The sequence below is a fragment of the Sinohyriopsis cumingii genome, chromosome 4 (genome assembly GCF_028554795.1).
Source record: "Sinohyriopsis cumingii isolate HCF-2022 chromosome 4, ASM2855479v2, whole genome shotgun sequence".
NCBI lineage: Eukaryota > Metazoa > Mollusca > Bivalvia > Unionida > Unionidae > Sinohyriopsis > Sinohyriopsis cumingii.
Window position 1 is genome coordinate 126,807,451 of NC_142964.1, and position 18,505 is coordinate 126,825,955.

General features: G+C 38.3%; 1 pseudogene; it reads left to right on the plus strand.

The window, feature by feature from the left end:
* The first annotated feature begins 5,705 nt into the window (after window positions 1-5,705).
* Window positions 5,706-7,721, plus strand: LOC149802067 (leukocyte elastase inhibitor A pseudogene; annotated as a pseudogene).
* The last annotated feature ends 10,784 nt before the right edge of the window (window positions 7,722-18,505 follow it).

An 18,505-nucleotide genomic window follows, 5' to 3' on the forward strand; every position in this document is an offset into this window, starting at 1 on the left:
ATCAGACGTCTGTGACATGCCATAGAGACCCGATCTTTCGGTAAAGATATCTCTCTTATAGCTCCATCAATAAAACTATGACAAAATAAACCAAACAACCCTAAAACCCACATCAGGAACAATAAAATGCAATAATCCTTAATCTTTATTTATCTATCTATTTGATTATATTATATACATACACACATACATGCATACATACATATATATATATATATATATATATATATATATATATATATATATATATATATATATATATATATATATATATAATTTCAAAATTTACATTTAAATTTTAATTTACGCTTAAATTTGAATTTAAAAAAGTGTACCTCTACTTACATGCTCTACTAACATTAAACAGTACACGATATTTTTTCCAAATTCATTAACAAAATTTAGAACATAAGTTTCAAAATTGCTGCATAGCGTAACCTTAGATCAACCTGGAAACAACGGACAGCAGCCAGCCTTCCCGCACTTCTCCCTTGCCACGGACATACACCAGTTATCAGCACGCAATCCTCGCATAAATGTTCCAGACAAACACACGAGTGAGTGAGTACAATTCCCACCCATCCCATTAAATGAAACATTATTATTTCTAAAACATGAGAGTGTGCTGGGTCCATTCCCACTCATGTCAGCCTTCCATTCAGACCGTTAGGGACCTTTATGGACCCACGACGTGAGCTAAATTAACAGTAGTCCTTGAGCACATAAATGCCATGGGGATGAGGCACTGATTCCTTCCCCAAGGAGCAATTAACAGGCCGCATTGCGGAAATAAATCCGACGTACATGCACTTAATGTGCGCATACCTCGTTAATTCAATAATAGATAGATAAACGGCCTTTATCAGTAGCGTTGCAACCAATTCTGTGGAAGGATGTCAATGGCAGTGTTTACCAAAGCCTTTTACAGGAAATGTTTCCTTAGAATTTTGGACGCCATGTGGCGTGCGTGTTAGTGAATACTTTTCTAGCATTCCATTTGTCAGCAGTTTCATTGTGGTCTATTTATGAACAGTTCTGCAAAGCCATCTTGACATTTTCCACAAGTACAATTGTTAGCCACCAGTTAGGAAGTCTTTGGATGTCGTATGCGTACGATTATGCCACTCAAACACCTCGGGCCAATTTACTCGTCGATTTACAACCCACCACATCCGATTATATACGTTTTCGTACCCACCTATTTCACCACTGGTGCCATGACAGAGGGCTAATAATTTGGACGTTCCCATCGGCGTGAAAAAGCTATAAAACCTCCAACACTTCGTTTCTGTCGCACAATTTGTGAACGTGATATCCTTTCAATCTCATCTTCCATACAAATTATTTCATGCCCTGTACAGCATCAGTCGCGAAATACCACAAGTGTGTGCCCATGTCTTTGAAGCCAGTCTCAAAGAAGTCAAACGATGGTTTATGGTGACAGCATGTCAATTACTTAAAGGCATCATTCACATCCCTCCAGTCCACGAGTGGCTTACTCGGAGTATATTGCTGCTTGACCAGTACCAGTGGCGTCGCTAGGGGGGTGCGGGGAGTGCGGACCGCACCGGGTGACACCATCTCAGATGGGTGACGCCAAAATGAAAAATTGCAAATTTTACAGAGCACACACTGCTCGGTCTAGTCGGATTTCATAAGCAGATAACCATCATAGTTAAATACATGACTAGCAGGAACAGGGTGCCACCATGCAGTCTGCAGAGCGTCTGGTGCTTATTTGAATGAGATTCAGAGCTGGTCGGAGCAAAATTTGGAGTTATTTGCGAAATCCATGGTGGAAGTCTGGAGGGGTGACACCATGAGTTTACCGCACTGGGTGACACCAACCCTAGCGACGCATCTGACCAGTACGATGGCTTACAATCACTAATTCGTTCCCAGCCCAAATGACTGTTAAATTCTGGTTCGAATTGATGGCCCCACCCTTCCTCAAATCTGATTGGATATCAATTCTAACGCAGTCGGTCCAGATTAACAGACGATCCTCAGGCCATCTGTCAACGCGGGGAGATTTACAATAGCATCGAGGGTCCTTTGTTCTAGAACAAAGCTTCTAACGTCTACATGTTAGTTTTGACACCTAACGAAGAGAACTTATGTACAAACACGAATCGCCACGGCAGTGCAGGGTCGACATACTCATGGCGCTAACGTGACAACCTGCTAATGGCAATTTTAGTGCGATGTGTGTTTGGATGGTAACTAATCGAGCGGAGTATCTGAGTAACATTTCTTGTCGTCTCAGTTTTAGCGGTAATTCCCCAGCGAGGACTTGAAGCTCGTCCGATGAGGTGGAGGAGAGTGTGCTTGTGCAAACAATTAGGGCTTTTCTTTGGATGGCATCTAGTTTGTTTAGGAGTGGTTGTTTTGCTGAGCTATACACTCGACAACCGTAGTCTAATTTGGATCTTACAAGGATTTTATAGATGATAAGTAAGGTTTCTTGGTTGGATCACCATGTGGTACCTTTGAGGTTTATTAAGAGGATTAAGTCTTTATTGCAGCTTAGTATAATGATATCTATATAGTGTTCCCAGGTTAGGTGGCTGTCGAAATACATTCCTAGGAATCTTACTACCTTAACATATTTGATCAGTTGATTTTGTAGATAGAGGTTATGGTAGGCTAATTTTAGTTCGGTTTGTGGTTAATATTATTTTCTTATGTGATATTTTTGAACCCCATTTATCCGCCCATCTCCCTGTGTTATCTAAACATTTTTGTATTTCTGTAATGACTGGTTTGCTGGCGGGGTTTCTGCTCTCCAGATGCCGCTGTCGTCGGCGAATTGTGAGATGTCAACTTTAACGGAGGGTAAGTTAAGGTCAAGGTCGTTAATCATATGGTTGATAAGTATTGGACTGAGTACGCTCCCTTGTGGTGTTCCATTTTCAAGGTAGAATTCTTTGGAGTGGGTGTTTCCTACTATGGTTACAATTTTACGACCTGTGAGAAAGTTTGCAATCCAGCTAAACATGCGTCCAGTAATTCCGAAGTTGTTGAGGTTTGCAATCAATCCGTTTGTCCAGACTAGGTCAGAAGCTTTTTTCTAGGTCAAGAAAGACCGCTGTGAGTTTTCTGTCTGTTTTTCTCATGGAGCTGAATGCTAGATTAATGTTCTTTTCTAATCGTAGTAGTTGGTCGGTGGTGGAACGCTTGTCACGAAAGCCACATTGATTTTCTGATAGATGATTGTTGCTTTCGAGGTGATGTTTTAATCTGTTTGAAGGTATAGTTTCCATAAGTTTACATATATTATTGGTGAAGGAGATGGGTCGATATGATGTTATGTTGCTAGAGTCTATGCCTGGTTTGGGGATGCAAATAATGATGGCCTGTTTCCAGCTATTGGTTTGTTTTCCATTATTCCAAATTTGGTTGAGTAGCATAATAATGGTTGCTGTTATATTGCTGGGTGAATTTTATATATTATATACCCGATTTGATCTTTTCCAGGTGATGTTTCTTTCTTTGACCCTAACACCATTTACCATTCGTATAAGGTGATTTCGCTGTTTAAGTCCGAATCTTGAGTTCCCCTGTCTTGAAATAGGTGTTGAAGGGTGTTTTCTGCCGTATTTCTTTGGTCTTGGGAATTGTTTGAATGGTTCTTGTCGCTGCTCATGTCGCAAAAGTGACTAGCAAGCATATCGACCTTTTCTTGATTGGTGGTAGCACCTATTAGTTTGGGGGTCGAGTAGGTTGATTTTCATCTAATAGATTTTCTTTTATTCCAGACTTTTTGGGAGTTTGATTTTAGGTCTAATTTAGAACAAAACGTTTGCTAGGATTATTCTTTAGCTAATTTTATGATGTGTTTTAGATTTTTTCTCTATCTTTGCAGTGGGCGAAATCTACGAAGTTTCCTGTGTGTTTATATTTATTGAGTGCTCTTTTGTTTTTCTTATGTGCTGTGCTGCATAGGTCACTCCACCAGGGTATTGATTGCTTAGTTGGGGATCTTACAGTTTTTGGTATGCATCAACTAGCTGCATTGCGGATGGATTTAATTAAATCGTCGTGGAAGATGTTGGTATCTGGGTTTTCTAGATCTTTAGTGTCTATGGTTGATAAGATATTTTTGAATTTATCCAAGTCTGCTTTGTCATATATCCATCTAGGAGGGGATTTCAATGGGGTTATGCTGGGTTGTAATTTGGAAGGTGATGATGATGGGGAAGTGGTCACTGCCTAATGTATTTTCTTGGTCTACACACCACTTAGTTATTTGTGCAAGTTTGGGTGTGCATATGGTTAGGTCAATGGCTGAGAGTGAGCCATCCTGAGGATTTAATCTGGTTTTTGATCCGTTGTTGAGGATGACTAGATTATCTTTTGTTATCCAATTTTCGATCGGCTTTCCTCTTTTGTCATTCCTATTTGCATTTAAGTCACCATATATGATTAGGTGTTTGTTGGGTTTTTGGTGATTTGGTGGTAGTTTACTTGTTGGTTATTACCTCTTGGGTCATATATGTTTGTACTTTGAATAGTAGTTGTTCCAGTACTTATTAGGATGGATTGTATTTCAAGGGTGTTGTTGGGTTCATTGGCAATTGGAACTGGTAGGGTTTCTGACTTTGTTAACGTTTCTAATAAAAAACATTTCCAGCCCTCCTCCCCTCTGTCCATTATTACGGTGATTGAATATGCCTGGTGAGTACCCTGTGGTCTTAGGTAAAGACCGTGGTATGGTGGTTAGCTTTTATACCCTCGTTTGATTGGTGATAGAAATAGCGTCCTCCAAAAATAGTCTTCTTCCATATCTGTGTATCCCCAAGTTTATATATATATATATATATATATATATATATATATATATATATATATATATATATATACAGGGCCGGCGCCAGACCCTGCCAGACTATCTGGCGCCCTAGGCAAAGTTAGATTTTGCCCCCCCCCTCCCCCCCCGGAATATATCAATTTCAAAATTTATAAACAATATTTTTTTTTTAAAAATGCGCCCCCTGAAATCAGCGCCCTAGGCGGCTGCCTAGTTTGCCTATATGGTAGCGCCGGCCCTATATATATATATATATATATATATATATATATATATATATATATATATATATATATATATATATATATATATATATATATATATTGTGTGTGTGTGTGTGAAATATAGTTCTATGTACATGTACATAATATTTGCTAATGTGTAATGTAAATATGAATGTATATGCATATATAAGTATATATCTCTGATATTGACTGAATGCTGAATGTACATGTCATAAATTTGATTTTATTGACTGAGTCAAATGTACCATGAATTTATGTAACAAACGTATATGTATATATTTCCTTGTGGCTAATTCACTGAATGCAAATACAGACCGTTTTCTTCCTCATGCCCGTCCCGCTAGAGGCCTGTGCTGTAAATGTACATTGAATTTGCTTGAACTCTAAGAGTTTTGTCATCATGCCCGTTTCTTGTGAAGAGTTTTAACTGTTATAATAGTTAATTGTTTAATGGATAGACAGACAAAACAGCAAACTAGTCGCTCACTCATTAGATAGATTGAACGACAGATAATTGACAAATAAAGCTGTAGCAAAATTTCTGGTAAATATGTATGGCTATTAATAATTACTTTACATGGGGTTGCTACGGTACAAGGTCAAGGCTCACATTAATGATCTCTGAGTTGTACTGGTATTTACATTCGGAACTATCTGGTTTCTTCCTTTAGATTACTTTCAGCCTTTATTGATTTTAAGTACATGTAGAATACCACACTTAACAACTGCCAGCGTAAAAGTCTACTTGTGTGACTCAGATACATGTACATATCACCGTAATAGCCAGTTAGCATGGCTGGATGGAGATAGAGTTGTAAATAAATCACGGAAGATATGAGACGGGGGCACAAAAACAGTCAACGGCTGACGGATAGACACTACACTTCTATGACTGGAGTAAATGCCGATCGGAACTTGACGTACTGAACTCAATTCTTTGCGATGCATGAAGTATGGTGAGTACCATATAACAGGTGTAGCTGACGCATATCCTGATAGTAATAGGGTGTTTCCCTTAACTGATTGAGATATTATTCATTACTGTGTGAAAGACGATTTCTTCTGGTGGCGATATTACTTAGTGTGTTGTCAACCATTTGGCGGATATCAGCAAAAAAAAAAAACAAAAAAAAAAAAAAACAGCAAAATGGCTCAATCGAAGCAGGACACTATAGACTTGCCATCTCCACGTTTAAACGATGGCTTGACGGCTTTTTCCTTGAACCTGTATAAATTGTTCATGGAGGGCGAGGAAAACATTTTTCTGTCCCCTTATAGCGTGTGTGCAGCCATGTTACTGGCTCATTTAGGGGCCAAAGGAGACTCGGAAGCGCAAATAAGGAAAGCCCTTGGGCTGGACCAGATGGAGGTAGAGCTGGTTCACAAGGAATTCCAAAAGATGAGAAAAGTTCTGAATGCGAAAACTGCTGATAGCACGACACTTGCCATTGCTAATCGTATTTTTGCCAAGCTGGGGTTATCTGTACGAAAGGAGTATACGGAAAAGTCTCTGCTTTATCATGGTAGCGAGATGGAGTGCTTGGACTTTGCTGGCGCGTCAGAAAAGTCCCGACTTCGTATAAATACGTGGGTTGAAGAACAGACTCGTGACAAGATCAAGGATTTGCTTCCGGCTGGGAGCATTAATTCCATGACCCTTGTGGTCCTGGTTAACGCAGTATACTTTAAGGGAGACTGGGACACCAAATTTGACCCAAAAAGAACGGAGAAAAATGATTTCTATATTTCTACGACTGAGACTGTGAAAGTTGATATGATGCAGGCTAAGAGGAAATGTCGTTTCCTTAAAAACGACGAGCTGAAGTACTCCGCTCTTATGTTGCCGTATAAGAACGGAAATCTTTCAATGGTGATTGTACTTCCATACGAAAAGGATGGGTTGAAGGGTGTTGAGAAGGCTCTTACTGCGCATGCTCTCTGTTCTTCTTGTGAAGATCTGGCACATGGTGGCAGGCCTGAGGTCATCATAGCGCTGCCAAAGTTCAAGATGGAGATCACATATGAGCTGACTAAGACGCTACCGAAGCTCGGAATATCCGATATTCTGCAGTCAACAAAAGCAGATTTTGGCGCCATGTTGGATGGCCATCCAGATGCGTTCATCAGCGACGTCATCCACAAGACATTCATCGATGTGAACGAGGAAGGGACGGAAGCTGCTGCAGCTACTGGTATGATGATGAGATGTATGGCGATGCCGTTGCCTCCAGAAAAATTCATTGCCGATCACCCGTTCCTGTTTCTCATACGGGACAATGACACGGGGGCCATTCTTTTTATTGGGCGCTACGCAAGGCCAGCATAATGAAGTTGTATGACCATGGATCAGTGAATTAAATGTCTGTATCCTAAAATGTATCCCTTTTACAGAAGTAGAACATTCTTGTAGGAGACTTGTTTATATATGACTAACATACTCTAGGTAGAAAAATGCTTTTGTAAAAAGCGATTCACGTCGTTGAGTGTCGGAGAATTTGAAACATTTTTAATTGTTGTTTGTGTGAATATATATTTTTAAATTGCTGATTTTTGTTTGTCCTTGAATAAGTTGATTTTCTAAGAGAAATAATTTGTTAATTGATTGCAGTAATTAAAAATACTTTTACCCAGCCGTCAATAAACATGGATACACTATGACTAAGAAATTTCATCCTCCATTTTGTCACATGGTTGGTCTAGTGCAGGGGTGGGCAAACTACGGCCCGCAAGGGCTTTCATGCGGCCCGCAAGGATTAACGTGCGGCCTAGGAACAAGCCATCATTGCACTGACTCTGTTTCTGTTACTGTTTATCAAATAAATGTGCTTCTTTTGAAGTTTAAGTTTAAGGTTTCAAATATTAACAACATATTAACAACTGAAAATTAATTATGATGTTATTTAGAAAAACCTTTTGTTTTTGCTATTTCAAATATTAATTATTTTACTTACCGAAATATTCGGCCCGCGACAAGGTGTAAATTTTGTGTATGCGGCACTTGCACTGGAAAGTTTGCCCACCTCTGGTCTAGTGGTATTCATTACAAAAAAGAATATTAGCCATTGAAATCGATGTAAAGAGACAATAATGAATAATTTTCATAATGATTTCCCCGAGGTAGTTTATACAAGAGAACAGTAACTTCTAAACTTTCATATTTTTCACTCACATTCTCAGTTTGTCTTTTATTCAGTGTGCTTTATAGCTGCCCGAATATTGGGCGTTTGCCCACTCTGTGTTCCATTAAGTGTCATTTATTGCCTTATGATGATTTGATAACACGGATATTCGAGTCCGTCATAGCTCAGAAGGTATAAAATAACCAGTTATGTTTAGGTACCTTCAGCTGCATGTTATAATAATTTGTTGAGATCACTGCTCAAGCATGGTATGACTGTAGAAGAACATAAATATAGAATATAATTTCACATCTACAGGCTGGTCACAAAGGTACGTGTGTGTGTGTGTGTGTGTGTGTCCCGGTATATTTCTTTCTTTGAGATGAATTTACATTGCTAGTTCGCCTCCACGAAGCAGAGGAGAAATAATGTACAGTGGAGTATATGTTCATTTTATCTTTACCTATATTCTTGCCTAAATCCAATTCAACATTCTAGAGTGTGTACGTACCTTTGTGGAGATAGCTAGTGAAGCTAACCGTGCTTCATTTGTACCTACTGAATCACTTAGGATTATTTTTTTTATTTAATTTTTTGCATTAAACTCAATCACATTTTTATTAGCTCTACTGGCCATAGACCAGAATGTTTAATGGGATGTTCTTTTGTCCGTCATCAATCTTTCTACGTCGTCCGACCGTTCACACAAGTTGTTGTCGTATGCTAAAATAATTTGTTGTTGTTGTGGGGTTTAACGCCATATTTCAGCACACGATAGGCTATGCATGGCGGCCAGTATTAATGGTGGAGGAAGAACCCGGGAAGAACCACCGACCCACGAGAAGCTACTGGCGGGTTTTCTCACATACCCACGTTAGCCGAATCCTAGACTCGAACTCATGCAGACAGAGGTGAGATGGCAGTGATCCGTAACGGATAGCGCTTTAGACCTACTCGGCCACTCGGGGCCCCTAAAATAATTTGAATATGGCAATTGATATCTACTCATACGTTCATCCCGAGGTTTAATTGCTCCGAAATTAAATTGGCAGCGCTCAGAAATCCAATATTTCCTTCACAACAGCCATCTTGAGAATCGTATTATCGCTATCACACATGAACAGAAAGTCACATCGACATGGCGTTTTCGTTAGAAGAAATTTTGTAATATCTAGTTGGCCCTGAATAAAAATTGATCCTATCGGACATTCAATATGGCCTCATAGTGGCCATCTTGAAAATCTTGTTATCCCTATACCACTTGAATGGATGTCGTCTCATTATATTGTTCTCACTAAAAGAATGCAGGAGGTCGTGGGTTCGATCCTAGGCCGAGTCCTACCAAAGACTTACAAAAATGGTACTAACAGCTGCATCGCTTGTCGCTCAGCATTAAGAGGTTAGTGTTAGGACTGGTCGGCCTTGTGTCAGGATAATGTGACTGGGTGGGACATCATGCTACATGTCTGTGGCATGTTGCCCCATTGCCAGAAATCACTATAAACTGTCACACTGCAGACATCGTAGCGATGTGACTGAAAAAATTGTTAAAGCTACGTTAAAAGTCCAAGACACACACACACACAGACAGAGAAATGTTATATTTAGTTGGTCTGAAATGAAAATAGAGTCGGTCTGCGATCTAATACCTGGATGGGAATTCATATCGACATTCGGTTTATGCCAGACGATTTTTGAAGAAATCTAGTTGGTACAAAAGAGGGCGCTGTACAGATTTTACATGCTTGTGACAAGAGTGACAGGTATAAGATGAACTTGTTTGCAACATGCAGTGGAGGGAATATTGGCATACCTATATACTCCACTTTAATGTGCTGTGGAATTTTCTTCGCATGCCGTAGTTGTGGACATCATGAATGATTTAAGCACACATATTATTAAATTTGTTGGCCACAAGTCCTGGAAACAAACAAGCCCGATTTAATACAAATTATACATATTTTAGTAGGTATTAAAACAGAAAAACGCATTTTGCTGAGTAGGCAGCATTTGAAAAGGTAATGAATGAATTAGAAAATGTGTTAAAAATGCGTAGATTACCTACTCTTTCTTTCATCTTAACCTTTCAGTCCAGGAGGTGAAAATGGACAAGTTGAGCTAGCTGTGTTTTGATAGGCGAACCTTTGAAGTAAAGCAAGTCCTTAGGCTATATAACTCTAATCAGACCCATTAATCATAAACGTAAATAAAGTCAATTAAACGTGTTTGACAGGATAACCAGATAGGAAAACCAGTTACATTCTTTTCTTTTAAAAATAAACCCTATGCAATGTTAAAAGCTAAATAGTACTACTCTCAAACAAATATGAAAATTTGTGTAATTGCTGTTTTCTAATTCACATCATCATGGATGGTTTTCACAACAGAAAGGTACATTAACATTGATATAGTGTATGATGCCTATTGTGCCTCTGGTTATACAATACGACTTGTGGAAATAGTCTGGTTATACAATATGCCTTGTGGAAATTGTGTGAAATGATCTCGGTTATCGTGATAGAGGCAGGCTTATAACACTGAAATAAAGTCAACTTAAATTTCAAGCTGTTACATTAAATGAAAGTAAACTATATTCTGTATGTATGTATGTATGTATGTAAGGGCGTCCGCCTCGGAAGCGGGAGGTCGTGGGTTCAAACCCCGACCGAGTAATACCAAAGACAAAAAACGGTCCTAAGAGGTGCCTCGCTATTCACTCGGAATTAAGAGGTTAGTGTTAGGACCGCTAGGCCGGTTGTCAGGATAATGTGTCTGCGGCATGATGCCACAGTGCTAGATACTGCCATACTACAGACATCGTAACGATATGACTGAAAAATTGTTAAAGCTGCGTTAAATTTTTTTTTTACAAAAACATGTGTGTGTGTGTGTGCGTGTGCGTGTGCGTGCATGCATGTATGTATGTATGTATGTATGTATGTCATACCAAATACTTCCAAAAAATGGTACTAATAGCTGCCTCGCTATTCGCTCAGCATTAAGAGGTTAGTGTTAGGACTGCTCGACCTGGTGTCAGGATAATGTGACTGGGTGGGACATCATGCTACATGTCTGCATGCATGCGTATGTATGTATGTATGTATGTATGTATGTATGTATGCATGTGTGTATGTGTGTTTTGTGTTTGTGTGCATGTATGTATGTTTGTATGTTTGTATGTATGTGTGCATGTATGTGTGTATGTATGTATGTATGTATGTATGTATGTATGTATGTGTGTGACAGCTCCGGTGGCCTAGTCGTTAGAGCGTCCGCCTCAGAAGCGAGTGTTTGTGGGTTCGAACCCCGGTCGAGTCATACCAAATACTTACCAAAAAATGGTACTAACAGCTGCCTTGCTATTAAGAGGTTAGTCTTAGAAGTGCTCGACCTGGTGTCAGGATAATGTGACTAGGTGGGACATCATGTATATGTCTGCATGCATGATGCCCAAGTGATTGATACGCGATGACTGAAAAATTGTTAAAGCTACGTGAAAAATCCAAATCACACACATGCATGTATGTATGTATGTATGGATGGATGGATGTAAGGATGTATGTATGCATGTATGCCTGTATGCATGTATGTATGTATGGTACTAACAGCTGCCTTGCTATTAAGAGGTTAGTCTTAGAAGTGCTCGACCTGATGTCAGGATAATGTGACTAGGTGGGACATCATGTATGTGTACATGTATGTATGTATGTATGTATGTATGTATGTATGTATGTATGTATGTATGTATGTATGTGTGTATGTATGTGTGAATATGTATGTATGTATGTATGTATGTGACCTCTCCAGTGGCCTAGTGGTTAGAGCGTCCGCTTAGAAGCGAGTGGTCGTGGGTTCGAACCCCGGCCGAGTCATACCAAATACTTTCAAAAAATGGTACAAACAGCTGCCCCGCTATTCGCTCAGCATTAAGAGGTTAGTGTTAGGACTGCTCGACCTGGTGTCAGGATAATGTGACTGGGTGGGACATCATGCTACATGTTTGCATGCATGTGTGTGTATGTATGTATGTATGTATGTATGTAAGTATGTATGCATGCATGTATGTGACTGATACTGCAGACATCGTAGCGATATGACTGAAAAATTGTTAAAGCTACGTTAAAAAATGCATGCATGTATGTATGTATCTATGTATGTCTGTATGTATTTCTGCGTGCGTGCGTGCGTGTATGAATGTATGTATGTATGCATGTATGTATGTATGTATGTATGTATGTATGTATGTATGTATGTATGTATGTATGTATGTGACAGCTCCGGTGGCCTAGTGGTTAGAGCGTCCGCCTCAGAGGCGAGTGGTTGTGGGTTCGAACCCCGGTCGAGTCATACCAAATACTTACCAAACAAAATGGTACTAACAGCTGCCTTGCTATTAAGAGGTTAGTCTTAGAAGTGCTCGACCTGGTGTCAGGATAATGTGACTAGGTGGGACACCATGCTATATGTCTGCATGCATGATGCCCAAGTGATTGATACTGCCACACTGCAGACATCATAGCGATATGACTGAAAAATTGTTAAAGCTACGTTAAAAATCCAAATCACACACATGTATGTATGTATGTATGTATGTATGTATGTATGTATGTCTTTGTGTGTGTGTGTGTGTTTGTGTGTGTGTGTAGTGGGTCTATAAACACTCCTATCCTTTTCGTTGGATAATATGTTTGTATATATGTAAATATTATATAAAAGCTCATGCCCTTTAGATATATAGTGTGAATGATAGGGCGTAAGCTTGGATATTATGAGAAAAGCGGGCGCAGGATAGTAGGATTGTGTATTTGGATAGTATTGAAAAAATATGTGTGGGATAGTATCTAAAGATTTGAGATTACATATCCCGTACACTTCTGTTTGTATATCTATAAGTATAGATTGTATATATAAACTCCTACCAGTGCCAAAGTGTGTGTGATAGTTGATTATATTTATACGAGGATATAGAGTGTGTATAAACACTCCTATCATTGCCTACTTGTGTGTGAGAGTATACTATGTTTATGTGAGTGTATATAGTGTATAAATACCCGTATCCTTGCACGATATTATGTTTGTATGTATATAAGTATAGCATGCGCCTATAAATACTTGATAGCAAGGTTTGTGTTGGAATGTAGGGTGCGTGTTTAGATATCGATCATAAAGCAGGTGCTGTTTGCTCGGGTATGTGTTTGGTTTGTAGACAAAAAGTCAGTTTTGGGTAGTAGGGTGTTTGGATGGAAATAGAAAAAGAGGCTGGATAGTGTATGTAGTGTGTTGGATTGTATCTCTATATTTTTACTTTCCTTCTAGTGGTGCCCCTAACTGCCTCCAGCATGTTAACCTATGGCATAATGCTGATTCCCACTCGACCCTAAGAGTTGAAAAATGTATAGGGCTCATGGGAAATTTAACATTGGGAAGGATTTTCCATCGTGCCCCAAAGTGACTTCCGCATGTTAACCTGCAATGTAATGTTAATTCGCATTATGCCCCCCAACCTCGACACCAGCATGTTAACCTAAGGACAATTTTGGCATAGGGTTTCCCTTGTGTACCTACTGCGACTAGTATTGAGGTCAACTCTGACAATGTAATAATATGGCCCCAATTAAAGTCAGTCACTTATAATGTTATCTATATTTAATTTGATTTGTTCGTTATTTTTTTCTGATTCAGTATATGCCGTTGATAATTGTATTTTTGACTTGACCTTGTCCAAAATCAAGTTCTTTTTCTTCCTGAACTGAATCATTTTTTTCTTCTTGTATTCTGTAAACAAATAGTTTCCTATGAGTATGGATTATCTATTAGGAATATTATCGTGGCCTGAGTCAAGGACATTGGGTTTATCACATTTTACATTCAAATTACAAATAACATTTTATCTTATAAACATTAGAAACCTTCTAGAAGGTCATTTTCCTCTAAGTAATTGTGTTTTATTTTAATAACAAATGCTAATTATGACATGAGGAAAAACTGAGTACCATAGAATCTTGTTTTTCTAGAAATTATTCATTCGTGCTTTAAGATCTGAGAGAATCTTTGTATTATTGCAATGCGCAGTAGCTAATCTGGGTTGTAATTTTATTTATTCAGATTATTTATTCACTTGAAATACAACTGATAATAAAAAAATAACATTCTTGGAAATAGAGACTTGAATATTTAGTGACATTTCAAATATGGATTTATTCTTGGAGTGTAGTATTGTTATCCAACAAAAGAATGTTGGAACATCACCACTACACGGACCATCACAGGCAGATCAACAATTCAGCATTAGATTTAATTTGGATTTCCACTAGAGTTTATTCGGAACTTTAATCATTAGGATTTGTGTCTGTAGCCTTGAACGTGTATTATCGCGGTACTTAATGTCGTTATCTGTATATATTAAAACCGTTCTGTTATTGCTGCATTGTTAAAAAAAGGAAAGCGTCTCTGACTTTCCCTCTATTATTCCTATATTAAAAAAATCTCTGTCAGTCCAATCGCGTGAATGTAAATAAAACAGCATATGGCGTCTGATCCAGATTATCGTACGATGGGGGAACAACTCTATATTATCGCGGTATTTACCTAACTTAAGTATAGTAGCATGCAGATATTATAATAAACATAAACTTCAATTTAGTGATAAGATTGAATGTCCACGCTTTAACTGGCTGAATATTACAAACAAAATAAAGGATCCAGTGACTAAACTGAATACACTAATGTCAGTTAAGTTGAAATGTTAACAAATATATATATATATATATATATATATATATATATATATATATATATATATATATATATATATATATATATATATATTATTTGCAATGTGGACCAAAAAAATCTATATATACAAATGAATATTTTATTAATATTATTATTAATACTGAAATATTACTGATTTAAAAATAGTTTAGCTATTATTGCTTTCCTATTGATGTCGGATTAATAGGATCATATGTCTTATCAATTTTCTATCTTGAAATGAAGTTCCAAGCGTAACCTTGTAAGGACACGTATCTGACCATCAGTATATGGCCTATAATCATCAAACATCAGACGATACACTGAATATATTTCGTAATCAAAGTCAATGCAGGTTTCGCAAATTCAACTGGAGTTTTGTATATGATGGTCAACGTAATTGCATGCACTTTAAAAAAAAAGTGATGTTCATTCTTTTTCATCGTAAACTGTTAAAAAAAATGTTGACTTTTTAGAGGAAATTGTGCTATAAGATATATGCGTCCTTACTGGCTACAGCTTTACACATGTAAACAGCCGCTAGACGGCGCGTGTCAAAAATTAATCGGAAAACCCCGTTTATCGCGATAATATAGACCCGCCATAATACAGTATTGGAGTATAATTCTAGGATTACTTGGGATTTAATTCGCAATGCTGTAAGTTTCTTTTTTACATCTTGACTTTGTATTCTAAGGAAATAAATTATTTGTTGAACTTACAAATCCTGTTGCTTCTCACTCTTTTCTATTACTTGTTTCAAGATCATAGAGTAGTATTAAAAAATTGGGGACTTCTCCGGGATAAGAATTCATCTAAAATGTTTCAGAAAGGTTTTTTTTTTTTTTTTTTTTTTTATAAAAAAATTGAATTCACCTTGTTTTGGATTGTTCTAAGTTACAGGTATTATTTCCCATTTTAGAAATCTTTAGTGAAATCAAAAAGCTTTTTCAAAAGTCATCTAAAGTGGATAACTTTATATCACATACTATCCAGGAACGGCTAGACTCCTTGTAAAAGGATGAATCGCTCCAGCTTGCCAAAAAATATGATCTTTTTGAGGCAATGGCTTCTTTAACAAAGCAAGAAATACAAAAATATTTTGGTCGAATATTTGGTGGTAAAGAATGTTTTGGATAAAAGTACTTTAGATTTGCTTGTTGATCGCCATCTGTCTCTAACTTAAAAGTTATGGAACTGAAATAAAAATACAAGAATGAAATAGTGTTAAGAAAGCGTGAGCTTCAGGAAAGACAATTGCAATTAGAAAATGAGGAAAGAGCAGCGAGGAAAATGCAAAGAGAAAGAGAAAAGGAAGAAAGGGAATTTCAGCTTAAAGGAAAATAATTACAACTGACAAACGAAATTCACTTCCCCACTTTACGTGCAAGTTCAAGTTTTAATGTTACTAAGAAGATAAGGCTAGTACCCCATTTTAAGGAAAAAGGAAGGAGATATGTATTTTCCTCATTTTGAAAACATTGTAGAAAATTTGATCTGGCCATGGTAAAATTGGGCTCTGTTATTGCAAGTGCACATTTTGGCAAAGCTCGTGACATCTACAATTCTCTATCAGGGCAGCAGAGTGCTTATTACGATATGGTTAAGGAATGTATCTTGAAGGGTTATAAGTTGGTACCTGAGGCTTATCTACAAACGTTTAGGGACTATAAATAGTAACTGGATGGGGCTGAGGCCATGTAGGTCGAGACAGGATGATATTATACCCATTGGGATTCTTCCATCGTCATCATGGTAGGTGCCATAGCAAACGGATCCACTTCTGACTTAGAACCTTCCAAAGAATATCGGTAAATCAGTTTTTTTTTTAAATAATCAAATACGTCTAATTCTCTGGCAGTTCTTCTGTTTTAGTCTTTCTTGCAACGTATTTATGAGTGTTGATAGTTTTCGACGTCTCGATCGGCCGTGTCTTTGCTGTGGCGTGAATGAGGAACAAATGTCTGGTCATCAGAGTGCAGCGCACTTATAGGAGTTTCTCGGTGAGCCAAAAGGTCTTTTCCACTTTGAAGCAACGCATTTGTACATGCTTTCAAGAAGTTTGGATTTTGTTTGTTGATGATGTGATTTTGGAGGAATTCATTTCCGTTCTTGAAAGCGGCATCTTTCAGAGCACACACTCCTGGCATCGGTTTTAAGACGGGAGCTACCGAACGAAACGCAAATTCGAGCAAATCTCCTAAATCATATCCTTAATGTCGAGCGACTATTTGGTCCAAGATACATGACTTACAAGCCGGTAGAGAATCGTTCTCGAAAATGTAGAAAAATGGAGAATGGAAAATTTTGCCCTATATCTCCTTTTATACGAACGTTGACAATGTCGAAATACGACGCACTGACAGGCAAATAATGAGAACATAAAAATTCACGGTGAAGATGATATGTGTTTCCACCCTCATCGTAAGCAGCCACGAGAGAATCCGCTTTGAAAAGAATGACTCTCAGTAACTGCGCGGCTGTGTTTCCTACCACATTATACTACACCACATCGGAGTACACAAAGATCAAAATCAGTCCTTCGTTCAGTTCCACGGGATAACGAAAATACTTGTAAGGGCGATCTTTGTTGTTCACGTGTATGGAATTTGGGGTCATTTTAACGTGTACTTTTGTCCAGGGCTTTGTCAAACTGAGCGTCGAAGATAGAGGCAATCGTTTCTACTAGATATTGAGCACAAAAATAATAGCCTTCAGGAATTGCGATGATATAGATGATCAGTTAAAAATTGGATCGCGCTGTTCGTTTTAGATTTGTAAAAACCGGGATCGTTTGCATTCACGTATTCTTGTACTTGTTCGTTCAGGATCTCAACGATAAACCTCGTTTGATGTGCAATGACATTTTAGACTTGTGTGGGATGAATGATTTCTGCCACAGCGATTTCCCAAATGCGCTTCGTGATCCATTTGGATACCCTGAGGTAATTTGGCCAATTGAAAAACAGTACAAGGTGTTGTCCGGAAACACATCTATGGAACTGTCACTGGGTAAAGTTAAGTAAAATTGGTTAATATTAATTCGAGTGTTCTGCTTTCCGATGAGCTACTCAGGGTCAAAGGAGAAAGATCTTCCAAAGGTTCCAAAAAAGGACTGTTGGTATTGTTTTGGGATGACTGCCGCTGGTCGGAAGGTTCCCGTTGCTTTTTGATTAGTTCAGGGAAGGATGCGGTAGAAGGCAACCGATGCAACTGTTGAGTAAAATAGCCTACAGTTATTCGTCTCCTTGTTGCAAACTCAGGTCGGCGATGGGGGCTACGATGCCACAATACGTCACAAACATTTGGCAGAAAAAGACGATTTGCATTTTAAGCACATGTTTCCCGCATCATACCAACAAGGGGCGCTCATGTATATCTGGAAGAGAAGAACCAAGTTGCGGTCGCTGCTGCTGTGTTGAACGGCATGATGGTCACTTCTTTTTATAGTCGATGAATTGCGAACCGTCGATCCTAGAATCTAAACTCGGGCAATATCCTTTCCAACGCGCTTTCACTTCTTTGACTTGTAGTTTGTCTACTTTACGGGTTCTTCTATTGAGAATGCTTTCAATGTC